This window comes from Hyperolius riggenbachi, chromosome 12, assembly GCF_040937935.1.
Source record: "Hyperolius riggenbachi isolate aHypRig1 chromosome 12, aHypRig1.pri, whole genome shotgun sequence".
NCBI classification, from domain to species: domain Eukaryota; kingdom Metazoa; phylum Chordata; class Amphibia; order Anura; family Hyperoliidae; genus Hyperolius; species Hyperolius riggenbachi.
The window spans coordinates 160,236,153-160,257,644 of NC_090657.1; the positions used below are offsets into that span (position 1 = coordinate 160,236,153).

The 21,492-nt window shown below is 45.4% G+C and overlaps 2 protein-coding genes across 32 annotated transcripts in view; one reads left to right on the plus strand and one right to left on the minus strand.

Moving 5' to 3' along the window:
- Window positions 1–21,492, plus strand: part of GATA5 (GATA binding protein 5) — a 2,064,317-nt gene that overhangs the window by 535,712 nt on the left and 1,507,113 nt on the right. For 30 of the 31 annotated variants that reach the window (XR_011025213.1, XR_011025214.1, XR_011025210.1 and 27 more), the window contains one exon: window positions 4,181–4,352. The exons of the other annotated variant lie outside the window; for it this stretch is intronic. The gene's annotated coding sequence lies outside the window, so the exon portion shown is untranslated. The remainder of the gene's footprint in view (window positions 1–4,180; window positions 4,353–21,492) is intronic. 31 annotated transcript variants of the gene reach the window in all.
- Window positions 1–21,492, minus strand: part of NTSR1 (neurotensin receptor 1) — a 280,712-nt gene that overhangs the window by 108,610 nt on the left and 150,610 nt on the right. The window lies entirely within an intron of this gene.

Genomic DNA, 21,492 nt, shown 5'->3' on the forward strand with positions numbered 1-21,492 from the left:
TGATTTGCTATTGTCAAATAAATCACTTTTAATGTGCTTGGTCAGGAGCCCCTATCCCAGCCATTTCTTCCACCACCAGACTGGAGCCTCATACACACACACAAATCTGATGAGTGTACAGCAGCCCTGATGCGTCACAGAGAGATCTTAAGTGCCAGGTTATCTCAGTTAAGCCCAATGGTGTTGTCCTAACTCCTCCCACTTCATTTTGTTCTGTTCCATCGCCCCTCTGCCTCCGCCCATAGCAACAGTTGCAATGACGTTAGGTTGTAGGCTAGTGACACATCTGTACACAACTCAACCCTGAACTGTAACCCTAGGGATAGAGTCCCGAACTCTGTGGGCGACGGTAACTAAGCTAGGTCTGCAGGTTGCAATATTTTAGTCAACTCTGTGCTTTGTTCCTGTTTGCTTTCTGACCACCAGCATAGCAGAAAACGGTGTGGCTCTACTATGGACTCTATCCCCCCCACCTGACATTTGGACAGGATTGGCATTCCCATCTGATTATCTTATCAGGACATCAATAGGAATGCTTGTCTGTAGATCCGCTCCTGTGTATCCAGCTTTACAAACCAATGCTTCTCCATGAGTGTCAATGGCAGCAGCTTTCACTACTGAGGTGATGGCTCTGTAGAGTATACCGTATAATACTCACCTCTGCCACTAGTTCAATGCCATGCAATATTCCACAGGTTTTTAAAGACAAGGATCCAAATGACAGTAACTAACAATACAGCTAGCAATGCCAGCCTCCATAGTTCTCTTAGTACAGGAATTCTTTAAACAATGCATCTGAATTATAGAGTATACTGAGAGACAGATAATCAGGGTGACTGTTGGAGAAAGATAGGCTATCAGAATGGCAAACGTACAAAAAGGGCACCCGGACAAAAGGCGCGGGGTGTAAACGCTAATTAACAATTAATCATTAATAGCATTTATAAAAATAGTGTGCTATATTTCGTTTACAAATAATGTTTAACAAATTTATAAATCATTAAATAATGTTTATGAAATCGGCAATTGTGAAAACTTTAATCTTCCCTGTTTCAAAAGTGAAACTTAGAATTACGTTTATTAAAATAACGATAATATATGATTGTTATAATTGTATATTATTGTGAATAACCTTCATTTATGGTTTGTTCTTATAATAAAATCTGAAAATATTCTTTATAACGATGATATAAATATAACTACGTTCGTAATAAGTGTTGTAAAACATTAGTAAATATTACTAAAATTGTAGTAAAACTATACCTAACCCTACTCTCACACAGAACCCTCCCTGTACCTATCCCTAACCCCTAGACCCCCCTGTTGGTGCCTAAACCTAAGACCCCCCTGGTGGTGCCTAAACCTAAGACCCCCCTGTTGGTGCCTAAACCTAAGACTCCCCTGGTGGTGCCTAAACCTAAGACTCCCCTGGTGGTGCCTAAACCTAAGACCTCCCTGTTGGTGCCTAAACCTAATACTCCCCTCTTGGTGCCTAAACCTAAGACTCCCCTCGTGGTGCCTAAACCTAAGACTCCCCTGGTGGTGCCTAAACCTAAGAGCCCCCTGTTGGTGCCTAAACCTAAGACCCCCCTGTTGGTGCCTAAACCTAAGACTCCCCTGGTGGTGCCTAAACCTAAGACCCCTCTGGTGGTGCCTAAACCTAAGACCCCCCTGGTGGTGCCTAAACCTAAGACTCCCCTGTTGGTGCCTAAACCTAAGACCCCCCTGGTGGTGCCTAAACCTAAGACCCCCCTGTTGGTGCCTAAACCTAAGACTCCCCTGGTGGTGCCTAAACCTAAGACCCCCCTGGTGGTGCCTAAACCTAAGACTCCCCTGGTGATGCCTAAACCTAAGACCTCCCTGGTGGTGCCTAAACCTAAGACTCCCCTGGTGGTGCCTAAACCTAAGACTCCCCTGGTGGTGCCTAAACCTAAGACCCCCCTGGTGATGCCTAACCCTAACCACCCCCCTTAGTCATCGCTTTATTATGTGGATAATAATGTTTTACAAATTGTGACTCCAAAAAATATATTGCAATTTACATTACGTACTGATCGCTTTATTTTGTGAATAATGTTTTAAAAAGTAAGTAAGGTATAAAACTTTAAATAATGTTTTAATTAGTTAAATAAGATAAATATGTAGTATTTTTATAAACTTTATTCGGCACTGGTGCATTTTATAAACGTAAATCACCACAAGCTCAGTTATAAATCATTAAACATCTCCGGGCGCCGTTTGTAAACTTTATTTAGCTCCGGCGCCCTTTTTTCCTGCTCGGCGCCCATTAAACGTTATTTATTATGGGAGTGAATGGCGGCGCCCTTTTTGTCCACTAGCTGCCTGCGCCCTTTTTTCCCAGCTCCATCAGAATGACTGTTGGAGTGAGGCAGACTATCTCGATGACTGTTGGAGAGAGAAAGATTATCGGGATGATTGTGGGAGAAAGAAAGGCTATAAGGATGACTGTTGGAGTGAGATAGACTATCTTGATGACTGTTAGAGAGAGACAGACAATCAGGGTACACTGTTGGTGAGAGACAGGCTATCAGGATGATGGTTGGAGAGAGAAAGGCTATGACGTTTGGAGTGAGACAGACTATCAGGATGACTTTTGGACTTAGACAGACTATCAGGATGATTGTTGGAGAGAGACATGCTATCAGGATGACTGTTAAGGTGCGTACACACGCACTACAAAAGCCAACGACGGGTCCGTCGGACCCTCCCGCTGGGCGGTCTTTCAGCAGACTGTAGTGCATGTGAACGCACTGCCCGTACACACGCACAACAGTCTGCTGAAAGTCCGCCTAGCGGGAGGGTCAGACGGACCGGTCGTTGGCTTCTGTAGTGCGTGTGTATGCACCTTTAGAGACAGGCAGGCTATCAAGATGACTGTTGGAGTGAGACAGACAGGCTATCAGGATGATTGTTGGAGAGAGACAGGCTATCAGGATGACTGTTAGAGACAGACAGGCTATCAGGATGACTGTTAAAGACAGACAGGCTATCAGGATGATTGTTGGAGACACACATGCTATCCGGGTGACTGTTGGAGAAAGACAGACAGGCTATCAGGATGGCATTTTGGAGACAGACAGGCTATCAGAATGACTGTTAGAGAGAGACAGACAGGCTATCAGAATGACTGTTGGAGAGAGACGGACAGGCTATTAGGATGACTGTTGGAGAAAAATAGGCTATCAGGATGACTGCGTGTTGCTGGCGGCACTTACAATGAAATGACAAAGCTTAGACTTTCTATAGTGTTTATGAATTTTTCTTCATTACTGGGACCGCTAAGCAAGCACCTGTCTTCCGTGAGATAGATCCCTCTATGATTTAATGTGATCAGAGAGGGATCTATTTCCTACCTACAGACTGCAGACCGATTTTCAATAGATTTTACCATTAAAGAAAGACAGGCTATCAAGATTTTACCATAAAAATCTATTGTAAGTTGTAAATCGTTGCACTGCCGATGCGGGTCGATACAGTAAAAGTGAGTATCCTGAATATTTTACTGCATTCTACTATATGTCACTACAGATCCTTTTTAATGACAGTTAGAGACTGGAATTGGTGCAGCTACGCTGAGGGCAACACAGAGCATCACAGAGCATATGTGTAATTATATAATCTCAAAATGCCTTCTCTGGGCATTTGCCCCCAGCACAGCTATAAGCATGCAAAACATATTGCTGTGTGCTCTCTCTACTTTTTTCATTTTTTTGATGAAGAGTCCCTGAGATCCGAAATAAAATAACTGGAAGACAGGAGAATAGGCCAAGACATGGGCACTTCCAGCTGTAAATATAAAATTCTACATTAAATTAAAGACAGGTTTATGTCTTGCTACCTTTACCCATGGGGCTGACTGATTAAATGTCAATACCGCAAGGCCGCGACAGCCACCCACCATTAAATTGAATTCATTTGAACCTGCTTAACCTCCATTCCAGAAAATGAAGCAGGTCCCAATTAGGCTGACCTATCTCTTCGTTCAGGGGACACAGGCTCAGACAGGACCTGGAAACGTAATTACATTGGTGAAGATCCAATGATTGGATTGATTTTAAACTAGGCGATATAAAAATGAAAGAATTTCAGTTTATGTTTAAGTGTTATTTTACTTTTGTGCATGGCTGACAGACGATACGGAAATATTTTTATTTTTCAGGAAAGAAAAGCATCACCTGAAGCCAACTTTTTCTGCCAGCAAGGATTGGAACTTGATCACTAAGGCAAGAGTTTGCACACAATGTCTACAGGCTAGCAGTGGATTCTGCTGCTGTGGAAAGGGAGGAGGGGCAATGGCATGGCGCAGGACAGAGCAGCACAAAGTGGGCAGGGTGAGTTAGAGAACAATGTCCTCGGCTTGTGCTTGGCCTAGACAATCCACCAAATTGATTGCTTGATGGGGGGACAGAGGATTGAAGCTGCTACTGCATAATACACTGCAATGTAAATCACAGCTATACGGTGGTGAGTTAGGCACCCCATAGTAGTTGATCTTTGTATCTGGTCTGTATCGATTCAGGGCTGACCTTACTTGTTGGATGATGGTATCTTGAGATTTACATACAGTCTTGTTAAGGAAATATTTTTCAATAAAAACTCAAAGCAAACCTGAACTGAAAAATAAAAGTCAAGATAAGCATACACACGGCACACTTACTCCTGTCACCACTACCATGTCCCCAACAACCAGTTGTAGCCATGTTTCCCCACAAACATTGCTATGTTCTTCTGCTAGCATGGTCATGTCCCCAACAAGTATGTCTCTCTCCCCTGCACACGTATAACCATATCTCCTCACAACTATAGCTATGTGCTCCAAATGGAACGGCCATGCCCACTATGTATAGCTGCCTTTGATTCTGATTATCTCCAAGTATGTTCAAGTTTACCCACAGGTATAGCTCCCTACAGACATGACCATGTCCTTATGCAAGCATAGCTGTCTTTAATCCAATTGGTATGGCCATGTGACCCCCCCCCCCTCCCCGCACCCATAAGTATAGTTATCTTCCACCACATGAATGGCTATATCCCACCAAATGTTGCTTCCATAATATTATCTAGCCATCTCATTCTCTGCTGTCCCCTCCTCCTTTTGCCCCTCATCTTTCCCAGCACCAGGGTCTTTTCCAATGAGTCCTGCCTTCTCATATTATTCTTGGCATATTATCTTGACCAGCCCTGCCAAATGCTGCCCAGGAGTGGGGACCCACCACAGAAATTAACACTACTGCACCTTTTGAACTGGAACACCTTGGCCAGCACTGCCAGAAGCCAGATGCCAGCAATCAGGATCCTCAGCAGCGTGAGACATCACCGCCTGCTACTTTCATGAAGAACTGAGTCATCACTGCTGGACTTTCGCCTCCCTCTCCCCCTTCCCTCATGTCCCCTTAGGGATAATAGATGATGCAGAGTGCAACTGGTGGCACCGTAGCATGGCAGCCTCGACTCTTAGCTTTCGGACATTATCCCCTCCATTCTCCCAGAACCTGTATGGGCCAAAACCAATTCCGGGTACAGCCCGTGCCTGTCCCCCCGCCCCGACCCCCCCCCCCCCCAGTTCGTATTTGGCAAAATAAATGATTCGGATTCATTGTGTGTCCAAAGTATTTCAGTTCAGCATTGCTCCTTCCAAAGAACAATCAGGGTTGATTTAGACAGATAGCTATAATCTTTCCTAATACAGTTCCCTGCATTACTCTGCAAGGAGTAAATAAAGTGTGGGAATTTGCACCCAACTAGGCCATCCCTAGCACAGGTAAATTACTCCACTTTATTTTGAATAAACGTACAGTATTCTGTAAGATTCGTTACAAATGCATTTCAAATGAAAAATAAAGAGCCGTGTACAAGAGCCATAAACATGAGCCTCCTGTGATGTGCTGCAGCTTTTTGTTTAGGTTGTCTGGCAACGGGAGATGACATGATCATCATCAGGAATATAAAAATCATGTCTGAAATTTGGCTTGGGGCACTGAAATGAGCAGGACCCTCCAGCCTGGCCAGGACCAGTTGACACGTACTAAGATGTTCACTTGTTTTTACAATTCCTGGGATATGATTGATGGTTTTATAATACAGATTACATCCACATTCCAAAGTAGAATTATATTTTTGCCCGGTAGCTCATCTCTGAACTCATCAATAAAAGCTCCGCTGCCCCGAAGTGTCCCCCATAAGACCATGTCACTCAAGCAGCGAATTAAAGTCGTCCTCTGTGGACCGCAGTCTATTACAGCTGAACCTTGATGGCTTGGCTGGTCTTAACTCTGCAATTGTTCTGAAGATGACAGTGTCATGTGTTAGGAGTCAACCGTTGTCAGAGTGATTTCTATCTAATAGCAACCTGATCCGCACAAAAAGGTCATTCAAAACCTTCCAGACAATGGAACATGACAAGGTCCCCTCCAAAGTCACATTCCCTGCATTAACTCCACATTCCCAGCGACAGTGTGAGCCCGTCATACTGACTCGCAAACAGTAATACGGACTGAATCCTCCTCTCCAAACACATCACAGGATTTACTTCTAATGTCTTCAGTGACGGTTAAGGGGCAGAGGAATTGTTTCCCCAGAAACCAGCGGGATGGAGAGCTTTTCCTGGGATTACCCAGAAGCACTTCAGGCATATCTAAAGGTGGCCACACACAGGCCCTACTCAATAATAACTGCTTTGCAGCTTACTTTTGCAATTTGTACACTGCTAGGTTGATATTTTCGTGCGAGGATGCCGAGATTTTCTTGTCAGAAATAATTCTTCCACGGCTCTCCATAGAACAGGTGGAAATTCTAGACACCCCAATTATTACAGACGAGATAGGCGTAGCTATTCACTCCCTTTCTAACAAAAAGGCCCCCGGCCTAGACGGCATTCCCAGTGAGGTACTCAAAAGATTCTCAGAAAATATTTCAATCCCCCTTCTTCAAACCTTTCAATACGCATTCGAACAAGGTACCCTTCCTTTATCCATGTGTACTGCTTTAATTGTCCTGATTCCCAAACCTGGAAAAGACTTGCTGCTATGCCTCTTATCGCCCAATTTGACTACTCCCAACGGACATAATATTTGCCACACGCCTAAACAAAGTTATTTTAACCTTAATTCACAATGACCAAACAGGTTTCATGCCAGGCAAGAAAACCTCATTAAACCTTCGTAGACTAATTGCTAATATTATGGCCAATCATGACAATCGAGGGAGTCGGGTCATAGTCTCTCTGGATGCCGCCAAATCATTCGATGCTGTAGAATGGCCTTCCTTATTGACATATTATCCAGGTTTGGATTCGGCGACAATTTCATCTGGTGGGTGCAAATTCTATACAACAACCTACTAGCACAAATTTGCACTAACTCTAATGTGTCTGAGCCATTCCCAATAAGTAGAGGAATTAGACAAAGCTGCCCCCTCTCCCCCTTACTATATGCCCTTTCCACCGAATCACTTCCCTGTAAAATACGTGCAGATACTAGAATTGTAGGTTTTAAAATTAGTGGGATTGAGGAAAAAAATCAGCCAATATGGTGACTACACTATTCTTAATTTAGCAAATCCTTTTGTCTCCTTGTCCACTGCCTTTGGTCTGATTACTGAAATAGGAGAATACTCTGGTCTATCTATTAACTGGAGCAAATCTGCCATCCTTTGTTTAGATGGCCTGGAAATCTCAGCATCCTCGCTACCCTGCCCTTTACAAATCGTGACTTCATTTAAGTATTTAGGTGTGGTGGTCCGAGCCTCTCCGTCAAGTTACTACCAAGACAACGTGGCTCCCCTTCTCTCCCTCACTCAAACCATGCTTTCTTCATGGTCTAAGCTTCCCCTTTTTGTTATGGCTCAAATCAATTTGCTAAAAATGGTCCTTATGCCTAAAATTCTCTATATTCTCCATAACTCCCCAATATATCTGCCTGCACTCTTCTTTAACCACTTGCCGACCGCACACTCATAACGTGCGTCGGCAAAGTGGCAGCTGCAGGACCAGCGACGCAGTACTGCGTCGCCAGCTGCAGCCTAATTAATCAGGAAGCAGCCGCTCGTACGAGCGGCTGCTTCCTGTCAAATCACGGCGGGGGGCTCCGTGAATAGCCTGCGGGCCGCCGATGGCGGCTCGCAGGCTAGATGTAAACACAAGCGGAAATAATCCGCTTTGTTTACATTTGTACGGCGCTGCTGCGCAGCAGCGCCGTAAGGCAGATCGGCGATCCCCGGCCAATCAGCGGCCGGGGATCGCCGCCATGTGACAGGGGACGTCCTGTCACTGGCTGCACAGGACGGATAGCCGTCCTGTGCAGCCCCGATCACCGGGGGAGGCAGCAGGTAGGAGAGGGAGGGGGGAATTTCGCCGCGGAGGGGGGCTTTGAGGTGCCCCCCCCGCCACCCACAGCAGGCAGGAGAGATCAGACCCCCCCAGCACATCATCCCCATAGGGGGGAAAAAAGGGGGGCAATCTGATCTCCCTGCCTGCACCCTGATCTGTGCTGGGGGCTGCAGAGCCCACCCAGCACAGATCAATCAAACCAGCGCTGGTCCTTAAGGGGGGGTAAAGGGTGGGTCCTCAAGTGGTTAAAGGATACCCGAGGTGACATGTGACATGATTAGATAGACATGTGTATGTACGGTACCTAGTACACAAATAACTATGCTGTGTTCCTTTTTTTCTTTCTCTGCCTGAAAGAGTTAAATATCAGGTATGTAAGTGGCTGACTCAGTCCTGACTCAGACAGGAAGTGACTACAGTGTGACCCTCACAGATAAGAAAATCCCCTTTTTAGCTCGTTCCTGTTCTCAGAAGCCATTTTCTGCTAGGAAAGTGTTGTATAGCTGGAATGTCTTATCAATGAGGGTCACACTGTAGTCACTTCCTGTCTGAGTCAGGACTGAGTCAGCCACTTACATACCTGATATTTAACTCTTTCAGGCAGAGAAAGAAAAAAAGGATCACAGCATAGTTATTTGCCTGCTAGGCACTGTACATACCCATGTCTATCTCATCATGTCACATGTCACTTCGGGTATCCTTTAAGAAACTAAGATCTTTAATGTTATCTATGGAACAAATCCCAGGCTAAACTACGATATGCGGTTTTGCAGTGTCCTACAGCTCTTGGCGGGGTGGCCCTACCATCTCCCTTTCTATACTATATAGCCTCACAACTAGAACAAATTTCTTACTAGTTTGTTTCTAACTCCCTTTAATCCCCTGAACTAACAGGGTTTTCCCCTACTGACCACGCAAATAACCTTCCTTTCTTCTTATTAAAAACTACTCTCGCATGGGATGACCCTGACAACACCATTCTAACACAAGAGTTTGGCGGACGGCGGGCAGACTGATACCCTCACCTATATGGGAATACTATACTCACCTTTGGCGTAACCCTAAACCACCTGAACTTGCTAAACTCACAAATACAACATGTTGGGTGGATAAGGGCATACATTACCTGGGCCAAATCCAAGTAATGCGCACCTCCTTCCTTTTGATGAACTCTCTGCCCAATTTTCATTATCCTCCCAATTTCATTTTATGTATTTTCAGCTACAACATGCCCTACGAGCCCAATTTCCTCCCGGCCTCCCCTCGATGGGTATCTCACTCCTTATGGAATCCAGATTGATCCACTGCCCCACCACATTCGATCTCTGTACTCCATACTGGCTGAACACCTCGCTGCGCCCATAGTGGAACATTCTATGAATAGGTGGAAGCAGTTGGATGTTCAGCTTGATGAGGAGGAATGGGAAAGCAGGAAGTGCGGTAGTCACCTGACCGTGAATTGGAACGCAGCGTGGGACTGATTAGAGCAGAAGGCTCCTGGGTAAGTTTAACCCTCCAGTGCCCCCTGCTCAGGTGGGTTAATTACCTGGATGAATTCCGAATAAAACCTATTCGGAATTCATCCGTTGCTCATCACTACCCTAAATGTATGGCCCCTAATCCCTCCTTTATACACCTTCTATGGCAATGCCCCCCTGTGGCGGACCTTTGGAAACAAGCAGTCAACTTTCTCCATGACGCAATGGGTTCCCCATAGTTCTTGACATTAAAAGTTTCATGCTTAACATCCATGACGAAGATATTAATACATCTGATAAAACTATTTTACTAGAATCTATTTGCATGCTTAAACAATGTATAGCCTATAGGTGGTTATACCCCACTATCCCCACATTTAATGATTGGAAAACCAGAATTAAAAACTCACTTCCTCTCTCAAGAAATTGGTTTATCGACATAGAGGTTGCCCCTCTAAATTCAATAAAATATGGGACCGCTGGATTGATCGTTAATATCTTACCTGCTTTGAATTACTCCCCCTATGTATGTTGTCCCTCTCATATGGGCCTTCTTCTTTCCTCCTTCCGCCTCTCCTCCTTTCCCCTTACTGTACCTCACCTACATGCCAGTACCTCTTTTGAACCTTTCCTCTCCTTCCTCTCTCCTCCTCATAATTCCACTGTATGTATTATTACCAATACTACTGTATAACAACTCGATATGCACAATGTCTTGCACTTTGCTTGATTATGCATCAGATCATTTATTGTACTTTTGTATTTCCAATGTTTTACAATTCAACAAACTTTCTAGTCAATAAAAAAAAGGTGGCTACACACGATATAATAAAATTATTCGATTTTACAGTTTTTTTTTTAATTTGAGCAAGAAATCCGATCGTTTTTTCCATTTTTATTCAATTAAAGTCTATCCGGAATTGTGGATTTTTCTGATCAATTTTTATGAAAATTGAATGGTGTAGTATTTTGTCAGGTTATTAATATATACACCCAAGCAATTTTCTCAGATTTTCCAACCATTTTTATCATAATTGGGGAAAAATTGAATATAGGTGTGTGGTACATTGGTCATATTTTGGAAATGTAACAATCAGTCAGAAAAATTGATTGCTATTTTTGAATTGAACAGATATTTAAAAATTGTATCGTGTGTGGTTATCTTAAATCAAAGCTGGTCTACAGCAACACTGTAGGTTATGATTTTTTTTTTTTTAGTGCTCCCATTCATAAAGATGCAGGGGCTAAAAATAGAGTAGGGAAGAATACCGTTCCTTGTAAGAGGTTTGGAGCCTCATCTGTTGGTATTGATGACTTGACCTCTGCCAAAGAGTCCTAACTGATTAGCATTAATGCAGTGCCGCTCAGGTTTAGGATGTTGGCAGTCTTATATCATAGACCATTTTTATGTAGAGCAACTAGTCTTTGCGCAGGACGCTCCTGGCGACAGCACGAATGAGGATGTGCGTTGCCAGGGCTGTGCAGACGCAGTGGCCATCGACTTGCAAGTCAGCGATAACGAAACTTAGCTGCGGCGGGGGACCGGAGGATTGTTCTGTGATGGCGCAGGCACAGGGTGGCTGCAGGGGGCTGGCAGAAGCCCCAGGTAATGAAACTCTTTTTTGAAAAGTCATTTCAGTTTACCTTTAACCTCCCTGGCGTTATGATTTTTTCCAGATTTAGGGTCTAAAAGCCGTGCAACTTTTTTACAAGCTTTCAGGCCTCATTCACATCTAAAATCGCAAAACCCCGGCAATTTGCGAGAGTGATTTTCCCGAGATTAACACAGAAAAATCACTGGACACGCGGCGGTTTTGGCACGATCGCGATTAGCGGTGCTATGCATGTTAATTGCGATCGCTAATCGCGAATCGCCGGCAAACTGCTGCATGTAACACGTTTGCGGTTATTGCTAACCGCAAACGCAGCAGTGAGAACACTGCCATGTGTTACATGCTGCAGCGGTTTTTAAAAAACCGCTAGCGGTTTACCTTGAGCGGGAATCGCGCGATTCCCGCTCAAGTGTGAATTGGCCCTTACACCCTAAAAACATACCACAAAGAGATCTGCACCAGCTCCTACATATAACTCACTCAGACACGGAATTACCGCTCTGAGCTGCGAATTTCTGTCCCAAGCCTAAGGGTCTTTTTCCACTACATGCAGAATGGATGCAGAAAAACTGACTCCAATGAATGCCTATGGGCCTATTTCCACTAAACACGATTTCTCTGATGCAGATTTTCCCATAGGCATTCATTGGAGTCAGTTATTCTGCATCCATTCTGCATCCAATCTACGTGTGGTGGAAACAGGCCCTTACTCGGGATTACTGCTAAGGAGCTTAAGATCCCCAGAGAGTTCTCTGCCACGAGGTTCCACCTGCTCCCCATTCACACCTGAAACCTTCTAACAGTAATGAGTCACATGAACCCTAGGAGGAGGGGGGTGGCTGGCGTGCTTAAGAGATGGGCGCTCTTTAGTGTTGTTCCACATGACTCCTGAGAGGAAAAATGTGTAACCGGGCAGAACTTTTTGAGCATGATTCACTTAGGGGTACTCACTTTTGTGGCCAGCGATTTAACGGCTGTGTATTGCATTATTTTGATGGAACAGAAAATATACACTTTGCGGCACTAGAAAAAGGGCCGAGAAATATTTTGAATTGCCAAATTTTGGGAAAAATGCAAAACGATTTTCCTGTGCTCCTATACATATAAAAGTCTACGAGCTCAAGCGCAATTGTGATCAGTAAAAATCGCATTGCAAACACCTCACACTAGTCGCCACGGATTCTAGTAGTTTTCAGGTACCTAGTGTCATGCGATCCGCAAGCGATCAGAATTGGATCACAAAATGCTAATAGTGGATGAACTGCAACTTGCAGCACTCAGATTCCGGAAACTGCCTTAAACATCTTGCAGCCAATGACATATGGCTGGCAAATATCTGGAAACTCCCTATGACTTTCCAGGCGTTTCCACCGCATTAAGCGTTCGTTGCTTTGACATACTGACGACTCTACTTTCCTCTTTTTTACTCAAAGATCGGATTTAAATATTTTATTTCGGCACATTTATTTCAAACTAGCGTTGAAAGGAGGAAACGACAAGACTTGCTCGCAGCGAAACACTGAATGTATGTCAGGAACATTAAACTCTAGAGGTCTGTCACGCAGGTAAATTTCCAGAGCATTTCATATGCGGAGCTGAAACATGGCGACAAACGTGTCACAATAAGTATAGTGTGCGGCAGCTTATTACAACGATTATAACATGAAAGAGGAATGCATATAGAAATCGCAGGGCCATAATTTACTGTAATGTTATATCAACCTGTACTGTGTACGATCCTGACAAGAGCGTAATTACAATATTAGGATCCTTCACGTTTGGCGTCCTCGGCACCGGTTTACACGTATAGTGCGGCACTGACAGTGATAGTCATAATTATATCTCCATTTATCTTATGCCTGTGTGAGAGAGATTTCAACGTACAATTACTGATAACAATCTGTTAGCTTTTGACTTCTTATACCCAACATCCATCTACTCTGGATGTTGCCTTATTTATTTCACTTTTAAAGGGGACCCGAGGTGAGAAGGATATGGGGCTGACATATTAATTTCTTTCTAAACAATGCCAGTTGTCTGGCAGCCCCGTTGATCTTTTGATCTTCTGGCATAAGTAGTGTCTGATGCAAAACCTTGGAACAAGCATATGGCTAATCTAGTAAAACAGTCAGCTGAGTCAGAGTACCTGATCTGCTGCATGCTTGTTCAGGGTCTAAGGGCCCTTCCACATGGGTAGCTGACAAGCGGTGATGTCACCCCCTGTCAGCTGCTCTCTTGAACTACCTGGGCGCTTCTTAGCACTCAGGACCGGTGCTGTACTGCCCCCCCCCACACACACACACAGAGTGAGATCTGAGTGCTGCTGCAACTGCGACATGTTGTGCTCCTCCGCCGCCCAGTAACACCACCGCGTGTGAGCGCCTGACACGTGTGATGTTACAACCTCTGCAATTTGACTGCATTTAAAGAGAATCTGTACTGTCCGATTTGTACAATAAAAAACATACCAATTGAGTCACTGTGATCTCCTGGGTCCCTCTTTGCCGTGTCCGCCGCTCCCCGCCACGATTCTGGCTTTTAATCGCCAGTTTTAGGCAGTGTTTACAAATGAAAAACATGGCTTCTAACTAGGAAGGTATGTGTATATACATATAGATATATACACACACACACACACACACACACACACTAATATATACTACAAGTTTTTAATACATAGTGAATTATTTGCACTCCAGTCTGGGATTCCCACAGTTTCTCAGCAGCATCTGACAGGCAGCTCCCTCTCCCCTCACAAACTGCATCAGACAAGCTGAAACTGAGTAAACAAAGCACACACACAGAGCCTGGAGGCAGGTCCGGTTCAAGTAACAATGAGGCCCTAGGGTAAAATTAGCCTGGGGACCCCCCCAACAGACACCCCCAACCAAAAAGCGTAATTAGAGGCCCTTTGTTGCAGCCAAACTTCCCCCCTGGGCCCCTGAGCTGGCTGCTGACGCTCCCTCAATCGCCTCCCAACTTAACAGACTTTGCAGAGTCCCTGGGGAGCAACAGTTAAGATGGGGAGGGACTCCTTGGGGGCCCCTACAGGCTCTGGGGCCCTGGTGCAGCTGCCCATTTTTTCCTATGGTAGTTCCGGCCCTGCCTGGAGAGGGCATACATAACTTGTCCGTATCACAGCAGAGGCAATGCATTCCTCCCTGGGTCGACAAAGCTTGACAAAGAAAATAAGATTAGATATATTACAGAGACAGTGCAACTAGAAAAGGCTGCAGTAATCTAGACCACATTAGAACAGGTATAGGAACTTATAGGATAGTAGAAATAAGGCTGAACATTTTGTTACAGAGTCTCTTTGAATTGCACCTGAATTGCACTGGCGGGAGGCAGACAGGAGGCTGTACTGCTCAGCAAATGCACAGTTCAGCCGCCCATCTGAAAGGGGCCTATGGCTAAAAATAGTATAGAGACAGGATCAGGAATACTGCCAGGCAACTGGTATTGTTTAAAGAGAGACTGAAGCCTCGAAAATTACCTGTTTTTATTAGCCAGTCCTTTTCAGCATTAATGGCATAGATGAAAGGCTGCAGTCCTGCGGCTAAATGAGGCCTTAATCACCCTGAAATCTCCGGGGCAAATTGTGGGGCTCCTTCCTGTTAGAGGCAGAGCTTTGTGCAGTAGCTCTGCCTCTATTCGCGTCAATCCCCACAGATCGCCGCCTCTTCCCACCCCTCTGTCTTCTTTCACTGAGAGGGGCGGGAGGAGGTGGAGATTTGCGGGGATTGACGCGACTGGAGGAAGAGCTACAGACCAAAGGGCAGCAAAATCCATGACTTTGAAAGGCGTGAAATTTTGCCTTGGGATTTTGAGATGATAAAGTCCTTGTTTAGCTGCGGGAATGCGGCGTTTCATCTATGCCATTAATGCTGAAAAGGACTGGCTAATAAAAACAGGTAATTTTTGAGGCTGCAGAGTCTCTTTAAAAAGAACAGAAAATATGGCAGCCTCCATATCCCTCTTATCGTGGGTTCCCTTTAAACAAAGATCACAATCTAATCCTACCATAGTCATAGTCTAATGTCCTACGATATTATTATTAAATATTTATATAGCACTGACATCTTCTGCAAGACTTTACAGAATACATAGTCATGTCACTGACTGTCCTCAGAGGAGCTCACAATCTAATCCTACCATAGTCATAGTCTAATGTCCTACCATAGTATTATTATGTATTTATATAGCACTGACATCTTCTGCAGCACTTTACAGAGTCCATAGTCATGTCACTGACTGTCCACAGAGGCCACTGTATCACAATGTGCAGAAATTGGATTTCCACAGAAGTGGAGTCCTTTAAATGCTCCAGAGACAAGACATTGCTATATACAGGTCTCAGAGTCTTCACACGCCAGCCTTGACCTTTCACCCATTGCTGTCCCCAAACACCAGCAACAAATTGGGTGACATTTACAATCTTCACCCCCCATAAAGTCAGTAGAGTGGTTTCTTGGAGAATGTGGTGCTCTGCTGCAGAGAGAAGGAGCAGATTTATGTCGCCTTGTTACCAGGGGCAGCTGGCTGTAAATTTCTTAGACACCTTAGTGGCTGAAATCACCGCTTACTAGAACAATTATTTTATTGCAGGTGGATTGCAAGGCAATTAGAGCTTGGTGCTTCCAAATTCAATGCATACACCATGTTCATAATGAGGGAAGGTCAGATCTGTATGCATTATAGGCGGCTTGTAAACCTCTACCTGCTGCGTTATATGGGACGGCTGAAAAATACTAAACAAGAGGCTTTTTTTCTATTAGATTTGCTCTCTTAAAAGCGATCCCGAACCGAAGCTCGGGTTCAAAATAAGACAGTAACCTGCAGAAAGGGAAGCCTCTGGTGCCTATTGAGGTTTCCCTTAGTGGTCCAGTGTCCCCCGCTTCTGAGCGCGGCCTCTACATCCACATTGGGGCAGCTGCTGCACATGGGCGGGCTTGTGCGGTCACGCTGCAAGAAGGGGAGCTGCGCGGCCCCCGATGTGGAGGAGGGCGTGCATCTCCTCTTCCTGCAGCGTGACCGCACAGATACTGCACGGTCACACTGCAGGAAGAGGAGCTGCATGGCCTTTATATGATTAGCGACAATGCCTTGTTGTTATTCTTCCGGGGGGCCATGCTCAGCGACAGGGGACATCAAAGCACCGAGGGAATGAAGCAGGTGGTTTTGGCGCCCGGTGGTGAACCAGACGCTCCATAGCAGCAATGTTATGCTGAGCAGGGTGCGTAAGAGTAATTTGGGGCTTTGGCGATTGCTGGACCCTGAATTACACCTCCCTCGATATGTCTCGGAGGGGGTATAGTATTTAACACCGACAGGGAGTTTAGAGGCAGTATGGAGAGTCGTCATTCAGCTTTCCCGGTGCCCAACTCGCAGACACCATACTAACACATACACCAAAGGAAGCCTGAGGTTGCATTCAGTGTTACGTTGCGGAGCTGCGTTATAAAGTCTTATAACACAGCTTACCGCACTGCAATGATAATCCTGTGGGACGTTCACAGTGCGACGTTATCGTCGCGTTCAAAATGTTGCGTTGTGATAATGCACTGCTTACAGTGCGTTACCTATAAACGCAGACACGTTGCAACTTTAACGTCGCATTACAACGCAATGCCCCACTGTGAATATGCCCTCAATAGGATCCTGAGGCTTCCCTCTCTTTAGGTAGGTATATGATTTTGTACCCAAGCTTCATCTCGGGTACACTTTACAGTAAACCTGTGAGGTGTGCAGAGGCCACAATGAGATACTTACCTGGGGAGGGGGAAGCCTTTGGATCCTAAAGAGACATCCCCTGCCCTCATATGTCAGCCTGTTCCAGTGCTGGGACCCCCAAAGAGTGGCCTCTCCCTGCGCATGCACACTAGCACTGCTGAGACCAGGCTCTGGCAGAAATAGCCAAGTCTGCTCCCGTCTGTGGTGCTGTGCAGATGCAGAAAGCTCGCGCCTGTGCAGTAGGGTGGGCCAGATCCGGCCCAGCTTATTCCAAACAGAGCCAAGCTGGTCTGTGGTACTGTGCCTGGAAGAGCTGTCAACTAGCTCCTTTTCCATGGTCCCAGCACTGGAACAGGCCTGCGGAGGAGGACCTCTTTAGGAGTCAGAGGCTTCCACCTCCCAAGGTAGGTACCCGACAGGGGCAATTTTCATCACTGCAGGTTCCTTTTAAGCTATGTACACACTTTAGATTCTTCTTGACCAAAACAATCGCTTCTGATTGCCTTGCCTTGCCTTAAAGGACACCCGAGGTAAAGATAAACAAATGAAATAAACAATTGTATCAATCCTCCTTCTCCTAAAAATGACTTTTTAAGATATTCCAGTTTTATTTTATATTTAAATCTACTTTGTTTTGTTTTATTGTTTTTGCTCAATGACACATTCATTGAAGTATGCCAGAGCTAAAATCTATGAACTATTGACTGTTTTTATCTTTTTCCTGCTCTCAGAAGCCATTTTCTGCTAGGAAAGTGTTTTAAAGTTGTAATTTCTTATCCGTGAGGGTCACACTGTAGTCTGGCCCAGTCCTGACTCAGACAGGAACTGCCACTTACATACCTGATGTTTAACTCTTTTAGGCAGAGAAAGAAAAAAAGGAACACAGCATAATTATTTGTGTGCTAGGCACTGTACATACACGTCTATCTCATCATGTCACATATTGTAAGGAGAACAGAGGCGCCAACAGAATAAAATATATCTAAAAACGTTAAAATTCCTCGGGAGGGGGTGGTGGACTCATCTCCCCGAAGCAGACATGATACTGTCGGTTTTAGTACAAACAAATTTATTTATATACTCCAACATAGAGCGCAACGCGTTTCTCGGGCATATTCCTGCTTCTTCAGGCAATAACGAACAGGAGTACTCTGACAGAGGCGCTTATTGTGACCTTAAGACTGCACTGTGTGTACTCCTGTTCGTTATTGCCTGAAGAAGCGGGAATATACCCGCAAAACGCCTTGCGCTGTATGTTGGAGTATATAAATACATTTGTTTGTACTAAAACCGACAGTATCATGTCTGCTCCAGGGAGATGAGTCCACCACCGCCCCCCTCCATCCCTCCCTCCGTAGCCATCACACACTGATTGCTATTAGACAAAGAGACACCCCAGGACCCCCCCCCCCCCCCAACACCTTAATCTCTAGTTATCTGGCCTGCAGTCTCTGCCATGTATCCTCTTTCCTCATGTATCTCTGCTTGAAACACAATAGGGGAATTATAGTTGTGTTGTGCGCCCCCTCCTACACTGCGCCCTGAGGCTGGAGCCTCTCTTGCCTCTACCTCGGCTCGGTGTACAGGTGTCTGCTGTTCAGAGGTGCAGTTGCAGGGGGAGCAGTAGCTACAGGGGGGCCTAGGGCTGTTAGTGCCCCTAACATTTTACTCTCCCTCCTTCAATCTGATATAGCCCACTCCTTCTCACCCCAGAGCAGGTGTGCTACACATGTTAGGGTAAAGTTAAAGCTTTGTACACATGCTACATAATCCTCCACTGAGACAATTGTTTTGCACCATCAGCAGAAAGTCTGGCTTGTGTACATCTCCCCAACAATGTTGTTTAAACAACAAGTGACAAACAAGCCCTCTATCTTTTTTTAACGTACCTATTTTTTTGGCAGCATGAAAAGGTTCTCCTCACTCCACTTCTGCATAGCTGTGCATCTGGCAGCCAATCACCATGAGGCTCATCATGCCTGTCACATGACAAGAGCTGAATGGTGATTGGCTGCACAGCATTTGCTGACAGAAGCGGGCCCCCAAGGTAGTTGGGTGACTGGAAGATGGGGGCCCGCCGGCAGAACTTTGCTAGGGATCCCAGTAGGCTGTGGTTACTAAAATAATAGTCAGGCACTAAAATCCTGAGGTCGGTTTCACGCTGCAGATTAGCGGTCCGGGACCACACCACACCGCCCAAAACAGGCCTTTGGTGACTACCGTGTTAATACGGTCGCAGGCCTTATGGCAGCAGGCCATACAGGAAGTGACGCTCTCTAGCGCTCCCTTCCTGTGGCCAAATTGATGACGTGCACAGAAGTGTATTGACAAAATATGCTTCCATGCATGCGCAATGTGGAAAACTTGCGGTGGACTTTAAAAAAAACAACGCATCGCCATAGACTACATGACTTCCAGTCTGCCGCACATCGCCGTGCGGTAACGTAGGTATGCGCTCGTTTTAGATAGGGTACTTCTGGCACAGTGCACCGCAGACAATGTAAACTACCCCATAGACTTACATTTCCGGAGTGGTAGGCTGGGGTAAAATGGAGCACTGCACCACGCCAGTGGGAAAGAGCCCTCAAACAACAGCAGCTGATCCCCCGCTGAAGCCTTTGGGAAGTGAAGGGGAAGGACTATTCCCTTTTCTATGCCGAATAATGGAAGCACTGGAGAAACCAAATGAAGAAAACAACAATATAAACTGCGGTAAACTCCACTTAATGACTGTGTTTCCTCTGCCAGTCCATGGCAGCCCTCTGACCCCTCATCTTCCTGGCTCTGTAAGTGAGGAGGAAATGCATACATCTATTTACACATATAGGTCAGCCCTCTGTAGACCGCCACCACACTAATAATCTCAAATAATGCCCGCCGACGAGCTTCATAACCGGCTAATTGTGCTGCGAGTTTAGCAATTATCCTCCCCATAATAATTGCATCCTCTTTCGCTGAAAGGTCAGACGTTTGAGACATCTGTCATTAGTCAAGCATTATTGTTTTATCACAAGCGGTGATTACATTAATTATGATAATTGGGGGCCGTGTAATCTAACAGAATAGTATCGTCATGAGTTCTGACTGTGCATTCATACCGACTCTCAGGGTAAAGAGGCGAATACACAACAGAAATACTGCACACAAAAACATATCCAACCCTACATGATTTAGGCCCCTTTTACACTTGCGTTACCCTATTTTACCACAAGGGGCCACAAAAACAATGAAAGTCTACCGAGACTTTCACACCTCTTGCGGTCTATTGCGGTGCGCCAGAGGCATGGCAGTTTAGGTAGCCAGTATAATTGCCCCCAGTATAGGTTAGCCAGGTAGGTGCCTTCAGTATAGGTAACCAGTATAGTTGCCCCCAGTATAGGTTAGATAGGCAGGTGCACCCGGTAAAGCCCCCAGTATAGGTTTGCTAGGTAAGTTCCTCCAATATAGGTAGCCTGTATAGTTGCCCCCAGTATAGGTTAGATAGGTAAGTGCCTCCAATATAGGTAGCCAGTTTAGTTGCCACCAGTATAGGTTAGATAGGCAGGTGCCCCCAGTGTAGGTTAGCTAGGTAAGAGCCTCCAATATAGATTGCCAGTTTAGTTGCCACCAGTATAGGTTAGATAGGTAGGAGCCCCCAGTATAGGTTAGATAAGTAAGTGCCCCCAGTATAGGTTATATAGGTAGGTGCCCGCATTATATGTTATATAGGTAGGTACCCACAGTACAAGTTAGATAGGTAAGTGCCCACAGTATAGGTTAGATAAGTAGGTGCCCCCAGTATATGTTAGATAGGTAGGAGCCCCAGTATAGGTTAGATAGGTAGGTGCCTCCAGTATAGGTTAGATAGGTGCCCCCAGTATAGGTTAGATAAGTAGGTGCCCACAATATAGCTTAGGGGTTATGGGGGGCCTCCTTCGAGGCACCCCTGGTAAGGTACTAAATGTTGCACTGCCTAATCCCCGCAGAGCGTAGTTTTGCGGTGTAATTAGTTAAAAGACCCTGCATATTCTGGCATGCAAAAGCAAATGCAAATTTGCATGAGCAATGTCTCTTGATTAAGCCAATTAGGCCAAGTTTGCAAAGCCATATATATCAGGTACTACTTGGTTTGATGCACGCACTTTTCTCTTGTTGACGATATAGGGTAGATAAGTAGGTGACCCCCCCCCCCATAGGTGATGGAGGGGGGAACCACAGCCACACTGAGACTTAGCTGCTGGAGGGGAGCCCGACTTCTCCCCCCATTCCTTTCCCTGGGGCTCCCCTCCTTGCTCCCCCCCTCTTTGCAGAGTTAGTGCAGGGAAGCTTGTATTAGTAACTC